The sequence below is a fragment of the Bubalus bubalis genome, chromosome 20 (genome assembly GCF_019923935.1).
Source record: "Bubalus bubalis isolate 160015118507 breed Murrah chromosome 20, NDDB_SH_1, whole genome shotgun sequence".
Classification (NCBI taxonomy): Eukaryota; Metazoa; Chordata; class Mammalia; order Artiodactyla; family Bovidae; genus Bubalus; species Bubalus bubalis.
This window is the reverse complement of record NC_059176.1, coordinates 31,107,563-31,124,002: the sequence shown is the minus strand read 5'-3', so window position 1 is coordinate 31,124,002 and position 16,440 is coordinate 31,107,563. Positions and strand designations below refer to the sequence as shown.

The following is a 16,440-nucleotide window of genomic DNA, read 5'->3' as shown; positions in this document are numbered from 1 at the left end:
TGGACGTGAGTTTGAGTGAACTCCAAGAGTTGGTGATGGACAGGCCTGGTGTGCTGCGATTCATGGGGTCACAAGGAGTCGGACAGGACTGAGTGACTGAACTGAACTGAACTGAACTGAATCCTCAATGAATTCATCTAATAAGATGAATCTAACTTTTAAAAATTTTGCTATTAACAACTTTTAATTTTTAAAATTTTGGTTTACTGGAATTTCTTTTTATGCACAAAGATGACATTTTAATTCTATTTAGAACTGTGGTTATATGGATCATCTGCTAAAATGAAACCCTCTTCTGTAAAACTTTTTTTCTATAAAATTGTGACAAAGTCATTCTATGAAGAGACAAGCTTTCAGTTGCCAAAATAGTAATCAAGAAACAGGAGACTAGAGAAAATACTAAGAAGAGAAGATAACTTTTGAACTGACCACCCATTTATTTGTATTTACCAGATGATCACTTCACCTACTTCAACACTTTGATCATGAAATAAAGGATTGAGGAAATTAACTGTATTAATTCAGTAAAAAAAAAATTGTCAGTTTTGATTTAAACTGTCTCCAGGGACTTTCTGAGGGCAGAAGGAGAAGAGGGCGTCAGAGGATGAGATGGCTGGATGGCATCACCAAGGCAATGATCTTGGGCAAACTTTGTGAGATGTTGAGGGACACAGAGGCCTGGCGTGCTGCAGTGCACGGGGTTGCAAAGATTCGGACATGACTGGGCGACTGAACAACAACAACTAAAACAACATTCCAGGGACTTTCAATCAGGTGAGAGTGTGGAAGGTGGAAAAATATTTTATATCACATGCTCTGGAAATAATCAGAATATCAGTAATGGGAGTTGGGAATATTGTGTTAAGTGAGGAAGGGGAGAAGAGACATGCTTGAGTTTTGCAAATGCTTCTTCAGGGAACACAGATAGGTTTCCATTCTGGTTTAACCAGTGTAGGCTTGTCTTTTCCCTTGAGTCAGTTTGCCGAGTCTCTCAGTTGCCTTTTCTCTATCTAGCATTGCTACTCCTCTCTCCTCTCCATTTTTGGAAGGGTAACTGTGATAAAGTGAGACATTTTCTAGTGAAAAGGATACAGTTTTAATACGTTTAAAGCATTTCAAAAGGCAATACAATTAGCTAAGCACTTATGTTTTATTAGCAATAGCAAGCAAAATTAATAAGTAAATTCAACTAAAAATGATTATGTGTCAGAGTGTATAGTTTTTACATTGACATTTCACATAATCTGACTTTGCTTAGAAGAGAAATCACTCGGCTGTTAAAATCACTTTTAAAGAGCTGTCAAAATTGGAAAACCTGCTGTCAAAAATATGATGAGAAAAGTTTAAAAATGGTAAAGTATGTTGATTTAGACAAAAAATATTACCTTCAGAGAGGAAAACTTGAGTATTTATTATTATCTTCAAAAGGGATAATTTCTCCCCCTGAAATTGGACATCATTGTTTTAAAATTTGTATTCTGACACATGTGTTTTCACTTTAATATCAACATGAATGAAACCATTTATATTTGCACCACAGTGAGAATATCTCTAAATCCTAGAAAATGCTAAAATATTGATGTCATTTATACTCCTTATAACTATTAATTTCATTTTATTTTTAATTGAAGAGGAATTTTAATATTTTCAGCATCTCTGACTTCATATATGCTTGTCAAAAATATATTTTAACTAATAGAGAAATGGAAATCTATGTTTTCTGAAAAGTTTAGTAAGATTTTTATATTTTTATTCTGTCTTTGAAAATTGTAAAATAAATAATATTAGCTGCCACGTGTCAGATACTTTGTTATATACTTAAGTTAAGCGTCATGGAGAGTTGAATTCCAAAATGGTTTAATTTTGAGACTTCACACTAATCTTCACTTAAAGATTGATCCTTCTGTCTCTATCATAATATAATTCAAAGACACAAATATTTGAGGGCATTCAAATTGAGGATGGATAGATTGGCAAAAATAATGCCTCTTTTAAACTCTTTCCATTTTACAATGAGCAAAATCTGTCAATAATTTAAATCATGAAAATTTCAATTTCTCTTTGAAATAAAGAGTCTCTAGGATTCTCTAGAATATTCTAAGCATTTGATTATTGAGTCTTAATAAAAATGAATAAGAATTTATATCTAGGTAAATAAAATATGTAAATATGAAATAAAATACATGACTTTTCTCCTAGTTATTTCCAGTTTCCATTTATATATACATATATAATATGTAAATTAAAGTTGGTTATGCTGAATAACTATAGTGTTTTGCCAATTTGCTCTTATTGTGTGATCTTGGGTGTTTGCCTCTTTTTCCATACAGAAAATACAAGTAATTGTATTTTCTGACATATTCACCAAAATTTTATGAGAATTAGTATACAAATGATTATAAAAAACTTTGTAAATTTAAACAGTCCTGTTTTATTTTATAAAGAAGAAAAACAAAGTAAAGACATAGCTATAATGGAATGGATTACTGAGTTAGAATTGTAGAAGAAAAAAATTTTCCCTACAGAAAGAGTAACAGTATAATCACCCATGTTGAGCAAAGAATATAATTTTTATGGTATCTGCTATTTTACTGCTTATATGAAATAATTTAGGGATAGCTATTAGATTTCCTAATATTTATATAAGCTTATATTTAAATACTAGATTTAATCAACAAAGATTTTTAAGCACATCACAAAATATATGCATCCTAATACATGCAAACTTAAAACAATTAAGGTATTTACAAACATTGCCACAAATTAGATAGATGTTATTTCATGGGATTAACTTGAAATGCCAGCATACCCCTAGTGATTTAGATGGTAAAGAATCGGCCTGCAAGGCAGGAGACCCAGATCTGGTCTCTGATCCCTGGATCAGGAAGATCCCCTGGAGAAGGGCATGACAACCCATTCCAGTATTCTTGCCTGAAGAATCCCACGGACAGAAGAGCCTAGCAGGGTACAGTCCATAGTATTACACAGAGTTCTACATGACTGAAGTGACTTAGCATGCACATCAGCACAATTTTTGGGACTATCAACTGGTGGCTCAGTGGTAGAGAATATGCCCGTCAATGCAAGATACTCAGGTTTGCTACCTGGGTGGGGAAGTTCCCCTGGAGAAGGAGTGGCAACCCACTCCAGTATTCTTGCCTGGGAAATCCCATTGTCAGAGGAGCCTGGGGGCTATAGTTCCATGGGGTCACAGACGAGTAGGACTTGACTTAGCTACTAAAACAACAACTGTAAAGAAAACTAAGTGTGAAGCTTGCAAATTTAAACACATCTAAACTTGAATACGTAAATGTTATTGTTTTCAGACACACTCTTATTACTCACCTGCGTAAGAAATTACAAATTTAGAATCTAACTGGTAATCCAAAATAGAGTATATGTACACTGGAGAAAAGTTTGTGTTGCTATGGGAACTTTGGCTTTTGTTTACATTATGTTGCAAACTACATTATGTGCCTTGGTTCACCTTAATGACTACCTTCTTATATTGCTAATTATACTATTTTCCCTCATTCACTCTGATGATTAACTCCTTAAGGTTAATATTGCTCATCTTTATTGAGTTAGTTTATATTTTTCTTGAATACAGAAATATGAACTTACATTTACCTTCATTTATGAAAATTGCATTATGCATGTCACCATCACCTGTTCATTACATTAAATAAAAGAAGTTTTAGCTTTTATAAAATTTGCAAAATTACACTTATGAAAATCATAAGCTTGACCTTATTTGCCTAAAAGAGTAACATATTCCAAACTGCAGAAAATAAAACTTGTAAACATTTTTTGTTTTGGACATAAAATATATCATTTTATTATTCAAAATTTCTTGCAGCATTGTAGAATTGTAGAAGAGGAAATCTAAGCTATTAAAAAATGTCTGTATTTTCAGTATATATGTAAAGACATGATGAAATATTCATTATGTGTATGCAGAATCCCCTTTGAGTTATTAAGACTCTGTAGAGCTAAGTGAATGAGCTAAATTATAAATATGTCTATAGAATAAATGGTTGCCTGTGTGCTCAGTCGCTTCAGTCATATCTGACTCTGAGACCCTGTGGACTGCAATTTGCCAGGCTCCTCTGTCCTTGGGATTTCCCAGGGAAGAATAGTGGAGTGGGTTCCCATGCCCTACCTTAGGACATCTTCCCCACCCAGGATTGAACTTGTGTCTCTTGCCTCTCCTGCATTGGCAGGCAGGTTCTTTACCACTAGCGCCACCTGGGAAGCCCCATAGAACACATATTGAATCTCAATGCTTTAGTTACCTTTCCACATTTTTTCAAATAAAAACCTTGAAAAATCAGAAAAATTTCAGAATGAAAACTATGTATTGCTTATTTTAATTAGGATTAACTTGTATTAACATGTTTATTCTGAATGGTCACCGGGTTCCTACTATGTGCTGAATATGTGCTGGGCATGGGTGTTCAAGCTCTCATGTCAGAGTTGATGATGCCATCCAACCATCTCATCCTCTGACATCCCCTTCCCCTCCTTGCTTCAATCTTTCCCAGCATTAAGGTCTTTTCAAATGAGTCAGTTCTTCACATCAGGTGGCCAAAATATTGGAGTTTCAGCTTCAGCATAAGTCCTTCCAATCAATATTCAGGACTGATTTCCTTTAGGATGGATTGGTTGGATCTCCTTGCTGTCCAAGGGACTCTCAAGAGTCTCCTCCAACACCACAGTTCAAAAGCATCAATTCTTTGGCATTCAGCCTTCTTTGTGGTCCAGTTCTCATATCCACACACAACTACTGGAAAAACCATAGCTTTTACTAAATGGACCTTTGTTGGCAAAGTAATGTCTCTGCTTTTTAATATGCTATCTAGGTTGGTCATAACTTTCCTTCCAAGGAGCAAGCATCCTTTAATTCCATGGCTGCAGTCACCATCTGTGGTGATTTTGGAGCCCAGAAAAATAAAGTCTCTCATTGCTTCATTGTTTCCCCAAATATTTGCCATGAAGTGATGGGACTGAATGCCATGATCTTCATTTTCTGAATGTTGAGCTTTAAGCCAACTTTTTCACTCTCCTCTTTCACTTTCATCAAGAGGCTCTTTAGTTCTTATTCACTTTCTGCCATAAAGGTGTTGTCATCTGCATATCTGAGGTTATTGATATTTCTCCCGGCAATTCCAGCTTGTGCTTCATCCAGCCCAGTATTTCACATAAAGTACTCTGCATATAAGTTAAGTAAGCAGGGTGACAATATACAGCCTTTATGTACTCGTTTCCCAATTGGGGACCAGTCTCTTTTTCCATGTCTGGTTCTAACTGTTGCTTCTTGACCAGCATACAGATTTCTCAGGAGGCAGTTTAGGTGGTCTGGTTTTCCCATCTCTCAAAGAATTTTCCATAGTTTATTGTGATCCACACAGTCAAAGGCTTTGGCATAGTCAGTAAAGCAGAAGCATACATTTTTTCTGGAACTCGCTTGCTTTTTCTATGATCCAGCGGATGTTGGCAATTTGATCTCTGGTTCCTCTGCATTTTCTAAATCCAGCTTAAACATCTGGAATTTCACAGTTCACGTACGATTGAAGCCTGGCTTGGAGAATTTTCAGCATTACTTTGCTAGCGTGTGAGATGAGTGCAAATGTGTGGTAGTTCGAACATTCTTTGTCATTAGCCTGTGTTTGAGATTAGAATGAAAACTGATCTTTTCTAGTCCTGTGGCAACTGCTGAGTTTTCCAAATTTGCTGGCATACTGATTGCAGCACTTTCACAGCATTATCTTTTAGGATTTGAAATAGATCAAGTGGAATTCAATCACCTCCATTAGCTTTGTACCTAGTCATTCTTCCTAACGCCCATTTACTTCACATTCCAGGATGTCTGGCTGAAGGTGAGTAATCACATCATTGTGGTTATCTGGGTCAGGAAGATCTTTTTTGTATAGTTCTGTGTATTCTTGCCACCTCTTCTTAGTATCTTCTGCTTCTGTTAGGTCCATACCATTTCTGTCCTTTATTGTGCCCATCTTTGCATGAAATTTTCCCTTGGTATCTTTATTTATTTATTTTTTTAAATTTTATTTTATTTTTAAACTTTACATAATTGTATTAGTTTTGCCAAATATCAAAATGAATAATTTTCTTGAAGAGTTCTCTATTCTTTCCCATTCTGTTGCTTTCCTCTGTTTCTTTGCACTGATCACTGAGGCAGGCTTTCTTATCTCTCCTTGTTTTTCTTTGGAACTCTGCATTCAAATGGGTGTACCTTGCCTTTTTTTCTCTGCCTTTCACTTCTGTTCTTTTCATAGCTGTTTGTAAGGCCTCCTCAGACAACCATTTTGCCATTTTGCATTTCTTTTTCTTGGGCATGATCTTGATCCCTGCCTTCTGTACAACGTCACAAACCTCCATCCCTAGTTCTTCAGGCACTCTGTCTATCACATCTAATCTTTTGAATCTGTTTCTCACTTCCACTGTATAATTGTAAGGGCTTTGATTTAGGTCATACCTGAATGGTCTAGTGGTTTCCCCTACTTTCTTCAATTTAAGTCTGAATTTTGCAATTAGAAGTTCATGATCTGAACCACAATCAGCTCCTGGTCTTGTTTTTGCTCACTGCCTAGAGTTTCTCCATCTTTGGCTGCAAAGAATATAATTAATCTGATTTTGGTATTGATCATTTGGTGATGTCCATGTGTAGAGTCTTCTCTTGTGTTGTTGGAAGAGGGTGTTTGCTATGACCATTGTGTTCTCTTGGCAAAACTCTGTTAGCCTTTGCCCTGATTCATTTTGTACTCCAAGGCCAAACTTTCTGGTTACTCCAGGTATCTCTTGATTTCCTACTTTTGCATTCCAGTTCCATATAATGAAAAGGACACATTTTCTGAGTGTTAGTTCTAGAAGTTCTTCATAGAACCATTCAATTTCAGCTTCTTCAGCATTACTGGTTGGAGCATAGACTTGGATTATTGTGATATTGAATGGTTTGTCTTGGAAACAAACAGAGATCATTCTGTCGATTTTGAGATTGCACCCAAGTACTGCATTTCAGACTCTTTTGTTGACTATGATGGCTACTCCATTTCTCCTAAGGAATTCTTGCCCACAGTAGTAGATATAATGGTCATCTGAATTAAATTCGCCCATTCCAGTCCATTTTAGTACACTGATTCCTAAAATATCAATGTTCACTCTTGCCATCTCCTGTTTGACCATTTCCAATTTACCTTGATTCATGGACCTAACATTCTAGGTTCCTATGCAATATTGTTCCTTACAGCATCAGACTTTACTTCTATCACCAGTCACATACACACCTGGGTGTTTTGTTTTGTTTTTTTTTTTTTGGTTTGGCTCCATCTCTTCATTCTATCTGGAGTTATTTCTCCACTCTTCTCCAGTAACATATTGGGCACCTACCAACCTGGGGAGTTCATCTTTCAGTGTCATATCATGTTTTCCACTAAGATATATATTTTTAGACATAATGTTATTGCACATTTAGTAGGCTATCATCAGACAGTTCAGTCACCCAGTCGTGTCTGACTCTGCAACCCCATGAACCACAGCACACCAGGCCTCCCTGTCCATCACCAACTCCTGGAGTCCAGCCAAACCCATCTCTATTGAATCAGTGATGCCATCCAACCATCTCATCCTCTGTCCTCCCCTTCTCCTCCTGCCCTCAAACTTTCCCAGCATCAGGGTCTTTTCAAATGAGTCAGCTCTTCGCATCAGGTGGCCAAAGTATTGGAGTTTCAGCTCCAGCATCAGTCCTTCCAATGAATATTCAGGACTGATCTCCTTTAGGATGGACTGGTTGGATCTCCTTGCAGTCCAAGGGACTCTCAAGAGTCTTCTCCAACACCATGGTTCAAAAGCATCGATTCTTATGTGCTCAGCTTTCTTTACAGTCCAACTCTCACATCCATATATGACTACTGGAAAAACCATAGCCTTGACTAGACGGACCTTTGTTGACAAAGTAATGTCTCTGCTTTTTAATATGCTGTCTAGGTTGGTCTAACTTTCCTTCCAAGGAGTAAGCGTCTTTTAATTTCATGGCTGCTATCACCATCTGCAGTGATTTTGGAGCCCAGAAAAATAAAGCCAGCCACTGTTTTCACTATTTCCCCATCTATTTGCCATGAAGTGATGGGACCAGATGCCATGATCTTAGTTTTCTCAATGGTGAGCTTTAAGCCAACTTTTTAATTCTCCTCCTTCACTTTCATCAAAAGGCCCTTTAGTTCTTCTTCACTTTCTGCCATAAGGGTGGTGTTATCTGCATATCTGAGGTTATTGATATTTCTCTCGGCAATCTTGATTCCAGCTTGTACTTCCTCCAGCCCAGCATTTCTCATGATGTACTCTGCATATAAGTTAAATAAGCAGGGTGATAATATACAGCCTTGATGTACTCCTTTTCCTATTTGGAACCAGTCTGTTGTTCCATGTATAGTGTAATATAAACATAACTTTTATGTGCATTGGGAACTTCAAAATTCATGTAACTTGCTATATTATGATATTTGCTTTAATGCAGTGTCCTGGAACTGAACTTTCAGTAGCTCCAAGGTATGTCTCTCTCTCCCTCTATGTGTATATATGCACATGTATACACACACATATATGCAAAGGTGAGCATACATTCACATGTTTTCTTTTTGAATTGATTTTTTGGGGTATAGTTACTTTACAATGCTGTTTTAGTTTCTGCAGTGCAGCAAAGTGAATCAGCTACATACACTTATATCCCTTCTTTTTTGGATTTCATTCCAATTTAAGTCACCACAGAGAATTGAGTAGAGTTCCCTCTGCTGTACAGTAGGCTCTTATTAGTTATCTATTTTATATATAATAATGTATGTAAATTAATCCCAATTTCCCTATTTATCCTATCACCCTTCCCCCCTTGGTATCCTTGCTATTGCTGCCTACATCTGTGTCTCTGTTTCTACTTTGCAAATAAGTTCATCTGTATCATTTTCTAGATTCCACATGAGTGATATTATATCTGTTTTTTCTCTTTTCTTACTTCACTCTATATGACAGTCTCTATGTCCAACCATGTCTCTGCAAAAGGCATTATTTCATTGCTCTTTATGGCTGAGTAATATTCTGTTGTGTATATATACCGCATCTACTTTATCCAATCATTTGTCAATGGGAATTAAGTTTCCTCCATGTCTTGGTGATAGTACATAGTGCTGCAATGAACATTGTGGGAGGCGGGGTGCATGTATCTTTTTAAATTATGATTTTCTCTGGATATTTGCCAATGAGTGGGATTGCTGGATCATATGGTACTTCTATTTTTAGTTTTTTTAAGGACCTCCATACTGTCCTCTATAGTGGCTATATCAATTTACTTTCCTACCAACAGTGTAAGAAGATTTGATTTTCTCTACACCCTCTCCAGCGTTTAATGTATGCAGAACACATATTTTTTTAATTGTGTTAGCTGAGAAATCCTAAAAGCAATGCAAGAAGTTGTTGTTGTTGTTCAGTGGCCAAGTTGTGTCTGACTCTTTGTGATCCCATGGATTGCAGCATCCCACTTTCCTCTGTCCTCCACCGTCTCCGGGAGTTTGCTCAAATTCATACATTGAGTCAGTGATGTACCCAACCATCTCATCCTCTGCTGCTCCCTTCTTATTTTGCCTTCAATCTTTTCTAGCATCGAAGTCTTTTCCAATGAGTTGGCTCTTCTCATCAAGTGGCCAAAGTACTGCAGCTTCAGGTTCAGGATTGGTCCTTCCAAAGAATATTCAGGACTGATTTCCTTTAGGATTGACTGGTTTGATCTCCCTGCACTCCAAGGGACTCTCAAGAGTCTTCTTCAACACCATAATTTGAAAGCATCCATTCTTTGCTACTCAGCCTTTATGGTCCAACTCTCACATCCATACATGACTACTGTAAAAATCATAGTTTTGACAATACAGAACTTAGTTGGCAAAGTGATGTTTTTGCTTTTTTAATATGCTGTCTGGGTTTGTCATAGCTTTCTTTCCAAGGAGTAAGCATCTTTTAATTTCATGGCTGCAGTCACAGTCTGCAGTGATTTTGAAACCCAAGAAAATAAAATCTGTCACTGTTTCCACTTTTTCCCTATCTGTTTGCCATGAAGTGATGGGACTGGATGCCATGATCTTAGTTTCTTGAATGTTGAGTTTTAAGACAGCTTTTGCATTCTCTTCTTTCACCTTCATCAAGAGGCTCTTTAGTTCCTCTTCATTTTCTGCCATTAGAGAGGTATCATCTGCATATCCAAGGTTGTTGATATCTCTCCCTGCAATCTGATTCCAGTTTGTGATTCACCCAGCCTGGAATATGGTATGATATACTCTGCATATAAGTTAAATAAATAGGGTGACAATATACAGACTAGTCATATTCTTTCCCCAATTTTGAGCTATTCAGTTGTTCAATGTCTGGTTCTAACTGTTGCTTCTTGACCTGCATACAGGTTTCTCAGCAGACAGGTAAGTTGATCTGGTATTCCCATTTCTTTAATTTTCCACAGTTTGTTTTTATTCACACAAAGGCTTTTGCATAGTTAATGAAGCAAAAATATATGTTTTTCCTGGAATTCTCTTGCTTTCTCCATGATCCAATGAAGGTTGGCAATTTGATCTCTGGTTCCTCTGCTTTTTCTAAACCCAGCTTGTACATTTGGAAGCTCTTGGTTCATGTACTGCTAAAGCCTAGCTTCAAGGATTTTGAGCAATAGTTTGCTAGCATGGGAAATGAGCACAATTATATGGTAGATTGAATATTCTTTGGCATTGCCCTTCTTTGGGATTGGAATGAAAACTGACCTTTTCCAGTCCTGTGGCCACTGTTGAGTTTTCCAAATTTGCTGACATATTGAGTGTAGCATTTGACACATCATATTTTAGGACTTTAAATAGCTCAGCTGGAATTCTATCTCCTCCACTAGCTTTGTTTGTAGTAATGCTTCCTATGGCCCACCTGACTTCACACTCCAGGATATTCAGCTCTAGGAGAGTGACCACACCATTGTGGTTATCTGGGTCATTAGGATCTTTTTTTGTATTGGTCTTCTGTGTATTCTTGCCACTTCTTCTGAATCTCTTTTGCTTCTGTTGGTCCTTGCTGCCTCTGTCCTTTATTGTGCCCATCCTTGAATGAAATATTCCCTTGATATCTCCAATTTTCTTGAAGAGATCTCTAGCCTTTCCCATTCTATTGTTTTCCTCTATTTTTTTTTTTTTTTTTTTTGCATGGTTCACTTAAGAAGGCCTTCTTTTCTCTCCTTGCCATTCTCTGGAACTCTGCATTCAGTTAGGTATATCTTCTCCTTTCTCCCTTGCTTTTCACTTCTCCTCTTTCTTCAGCTATTGGTAAAGCCTCCTCAGACAACCACTTTGCCTTGTTGTGTATCTTTTTCTTTGGGATAGTTTTGGTCATTGCCTCCTGTACAATGTTACAAACTTCCATCCATAGTTCTTCAGGCACTCTGTCTACCAGATCTAATTCCCTAAGTCTATTCATTACCGCCACTGCATAATCTAAGAGTTTCGTGTTAGTTCATACCTGTATGGCCTAGTGGTTTTCCCTTTCCTGCTCCTGCTTGTGCTCAGATGTGTCTGACTCTTGCATCTCTATGGACTATAGTCGTCAGGCTCCATTGTCCATGGGATTTCCCAGGCAAGAACACTGGAGTGGGTTGCCATTACTTCTTTCAGGGGGTCTTCCTGACCCAGGATTTGAACCCACATCTCCTACACTGGCACGTGGATTCTTTACCACTGAGCTTCCCTACTTTTTTTCAATTTAAGCCTGAATTTTGCACTAAGGAGCTCATGATCTCAGCCATAGTCAACTCCAGATTTTGTTTTTGCTGATTGCATAGAGCTTCTTCATCTCTGGCTGCAAAGAATATAATGAATCTGATTTTGGTACTGACCATCTGGTGATGCCCATGTGTAGAGTCGTCTCTTGGGTTGTTGGGACAAGCTATGACCAGCATGTTCTCTCGACAACACTGTTACCCTTTGCCCTGCTTCATTTTGTACTGAAAGGCCAAAATGCCAGTTATTTCGGCATAATTTCCTACTTTTGCATTCCAATCCCCTATGATGAAAAGGGCATCTTCTTTTGGGGATAGTTCTAGAAGGTTATAGGTGTGTATAGAACTGGTCAACTTCAGCATCAGTGGTCAGGGCATGGACTTAGATTACTGTGATGTTGAATGGTTTGCCTTGGAAATGATTCTAGATCATTCTGTCATTTTTGAGATTGTACCTAATACTGCATTTTGGACTCTTTTGTTAACTATGAGGGCTACTCCATTTCTTTTAAGGGTTCTTACCAATAGTGGTAGATAATGGTCATCTGAATTAAATTCACCCATTCTCATCCATTTTAGTTCATTGATTCCTATGATGTTGATGTTCAATCTTGCCATCTCCTGCTTGACCATGTCCAATTAACCTTGATTCATGGACCTAACATTCCAGGTTCCTATGCAATATTGTTCTTTATAGCATCAGACTTTAGTTTCACCACCAGACACATCCACTACTAAGCATCATTTACCTTTTGGCCCAGGAGCTTCCTTCTTTTTGGAGCTAATAATAATTGCCCTCTGCTCTTCCCCAGTAGCATACTGGACACCTTTCAACCAGGCAGGCTCATCTTCTGGTGTCATATCTTTTTGACTTTTCATACTGTTCATGAGGTTCTTTAGGCAAGAATATTGGAGTGGGTTGCCATCTCTTTCTCCAGTTGACCACGTTTTGTCAGAACTCTTCACTTTGTCCCATCTATCTTGGGTGACCCTACTTGATATGGCTAATAGCTTTATTGAGTTATGCAAGCCCCTTCATCATGACAAGACTGTGATCCATGAAGGTGAAGACTCCCAGTAGCAGCAAGTATACTTAACACACAGATCTTGGTTTCCAGAACCATTCTTTAACTAAAGGAACTAAGGCTCCTTGGAGAAATGGCTGATTCTAAGCCTGAGGCAGGAAATACATAAGATAAACTGGGAAAGTCTTGTAATTTTAGAAAGTAACCCACATGACCCACACATATACACAGACACACAATGATGGGAGTATGTCAAAGAGACACAGAAGCCAAGTAAAGACCTCTCAATAAACAAAGATACAATTATTTGAGCAACAAAATAAAATAGTATCAAATTATACCCCAAAGTCACTGACTCAATGGACATGAGTTTGAGCAAGATCCGGGAGATGGTGAAGGACAGAAAAGTCTGGTGTGCTGCAGTCCATAGGGTCGCAGAGAGTCGGACACAACTGAGTGAGTGAACAGCAGCAGCAATAATGCAAAGAACAGATATATATTCATGAGTCCAAACTGATATTAAATAATTAAGTAAATAAACAAATAAGATTTGGATACTCTACCCTCAAGAAGGGGGAGCATGACTTCTGACTTCTTAAGTGTGGATTATGCATACGAACTTCCTTCCAAGGAGTAGAGTAGAGAAAGGGGGGAAATCAGTAACTTTACATTGCAGAAACCTGACACACTGCCTCAATCAAGTGACTAAGATTAACATCAAGAGTGACAATTCATGTTGATAATATACATTCCTGATGTGGTGTGATGAAAATGACACTTTACCTCTGTGACCTTCCTCTCCAAAACACACCACCAGTGTAATCATGAGAAAAATCAGAAAAATCTCAATAGAAGGACACTGAACAAAATACCTGCCCTGTACTCCTACAGTGTGTCAGGGTCATCAAAAACAAGTAAAGTCTGAGGAACTATATCACAGCCGAGAGATTAAGAATTGCCAACTAAATTTATGTGATATCTTGGATGGGACTGTGGAGTAGAAAATAGCATTTGGTAACCACTAAGGAAATCTGCAAGGAGATCCAACCAGTCCATCCTAAAGGAGATCAGTCCTGGGTGTTCTTTGGAAGGAATGATGCTGAAGCTGAAACTCCAATACTTTGGCCACCTCATGCGAAGAGTTGACTCATTGCCAAAGACCCTGATGCTGGGAGGGATTTAGGGCAGGAGGAGAAGGGGACAACAGAGGATGAGATGGCTAGATGGCATCACTGACTCGATGGATATGAGTGTGGGTAAACTTTGGGAGTTGGTGATGGACAGGGAGGCCTGGCTTTCTGCGATTCATGGGGTAGCAAAGAGTCAGACACCACTGAGTGACTGAACTGAACTGAAGGAAATCTGAAAAAATGTGGACTTTAGTTAATAATAATGTATCAGTGTTTGTTCATTAATTGTGACAAATGTACCACCCAAATATATGATGTTTATAATAGGAGAAATGGTATATGGGACTATCTGTACTAACTCTGAAACTTTTCAGTAAATCTAAGCTATTCCAAAATAAAAAGTTTATTTAGATAAACCTTTACTAAACACTTTACTGGATCCCATTTCTGCATTCTACCAAGCTAGAGTGAATTTTCTAATTTTTATTTCCAAGGAACCCTCTAAGTCTTCAGTTTTGGCTTAGTCAGAATCAACTCTCACCCAAGTTTATCAGCTTAATCTGACAGAGTCAATTGTTTCAGGTTTTCTTTTTAAAAATTCTTGGTGCTATGTATCTGTCCTGTCTTTTCTATTATTTTTTTTTGGTTGCTTTATAACCTCTCATTGCTTGTTACTATCTTGTCATTTTTCAAGTATCATTATCTCTACTTGTAGACCTTGAATGAATCATATAGTTAAATTCTTTCTTACTTAAGTAGGACTTGTGTGTGCGTTGCCAATGTTTTATTTATTTAAAGTAAATCTCTTTCGAAAGAGAACCGTCATACACTGTTGGTGGGAATGTACGCTGGTATAGCCACTATGAAAAATAGTATGGAGATTCCTTAAAAAATTAAAGTAAAACTACCATATGATTGAGCTATTCTACTTCTGAATATTTATCCAGAGAATACAAAAACACTAATTTGAAAAAATATATGCACCTCTGTATTTATCACAGCATTATTTACAATAGTCAAGATAAGGAAACAACCTGAGTACCCATCAACAGATTGAGGGACAAAGAAGATGTGACTATATATATATATATATATATGTTTTTGTGTGCTTAGTCGCTCAGTCATGTCTGACTCTTTGCGACCCCATGGACTGTAGCCCTCCAGGCTCCTCTGTCCATGAGGATTCTCCAGGCAAGAATACTAGAGTGGGTTGCCATGCCCCTCTCCAGGGGATCTTCTCAACCCAGGGATCGAACCCAGGTCTCCAATATTGCAGGAGAATTCTTTACCACCTGAGCCACCAGGGAAACCCATATATGTATATATATGTCACATATTGGAAAAGGGAATGGCAACATACTTCAGTATTCTTGCCTAGAAAATCCCATGGACAGAGGAGTCTGGCAGGCTATAGTCCATGGGGTCACAAAGAGATAGACATGACTGAGCCACTAAGCACACACATGTCATATATATATATATATATATGTATATATACACACATATACATATTCTATTATATATTTATATTTACAATGGAATACTAGTCAGTCATAATAAAGATGAGATCATACCATTTGTGGCAACATGGATGGACCTTCAGGATACAATACCAAGTGATATAAATCAAATGTAAAAAGACAAATACCTTAGGATTTCATTCATATATGGAATATTAAAAAAACAATGAACAAAAACCCTAAAGTAAATGTATGAACCAAACTAAACATGCAGATAAAGAGAATAGAGTAGTGGTAACCAGAGGGAAAAGGGATCAGGGATGGCAAAACGTGTAAAGAATATCATCTGGACGGTGATGGATAGAAACTAAATTTTTGGTGGTGAGCATACTGTAGAGTATGCAGATGCAGAAATACAATGTTCTCTACATGAAACTTATTTAATGTTATAAACCAGTGCTATCTCAATAAAAATAAGTAAGTATATAAATGAAGTAAATCTCCTTCCTACCTCTCTGCATAATGCCTACTTCCACGAAATTTGAATACTTTTCTCTGATCTCAATGTCACAAATGGATTTTATCATTGTATGTTTTGATACAAAATTATACAATAATTGGTTAAATTCTTGATATTAAAGTGAAGGGTTTTAGTGACAGGACCCCACACCCCAATTATTATTTCACTTCATGTTATATTTATAGTTTTTATTGTCATCATAGTGTTATTTGCCACATTGTTATATTATTTGCTGCATACCTGCACATGTTATACTTAATGCTAATATTTTTTCTTTTTCTTTTTTTGGTTGCAGCTTATGGGATCCTAGTCCCCCAACTAGGAGTTGAACCTGGGTCCTTGGCAATGAAAATGTGGAGTCCTAACCACTAGACCCTCAGGGAATTCCCTATTTTTCCATTTGGAATAACTTCAAACTTACAGAAGTGTTGCAAGAATAGTACAGAAAACTCCTATTCTTTTCTAAGATTTACTGATTTTTTTAAATTAACATCTTACC

General features: G+C 37.3%; 2 pseudogenes; both read right to left on the bottom strand.

The window, feature by feature from the left end:
• Nucleotides 1-6,501: 6,501 nt before the first annotated feature.
• Nucleotides 6,502-7,290, bottom strand: LOC123465222 (annotated as a pseudogene).
• Nucleotides 7,291-11,789: 4,499 nt separating this feature from the next.
• On the bottom strand, nt 11,790-12,667 carry LOC123465205 (annotated as a pseudogene).
• Between the last annotated feature and the right edge of the window lie 3,773 nt (nt 12,668-16,440).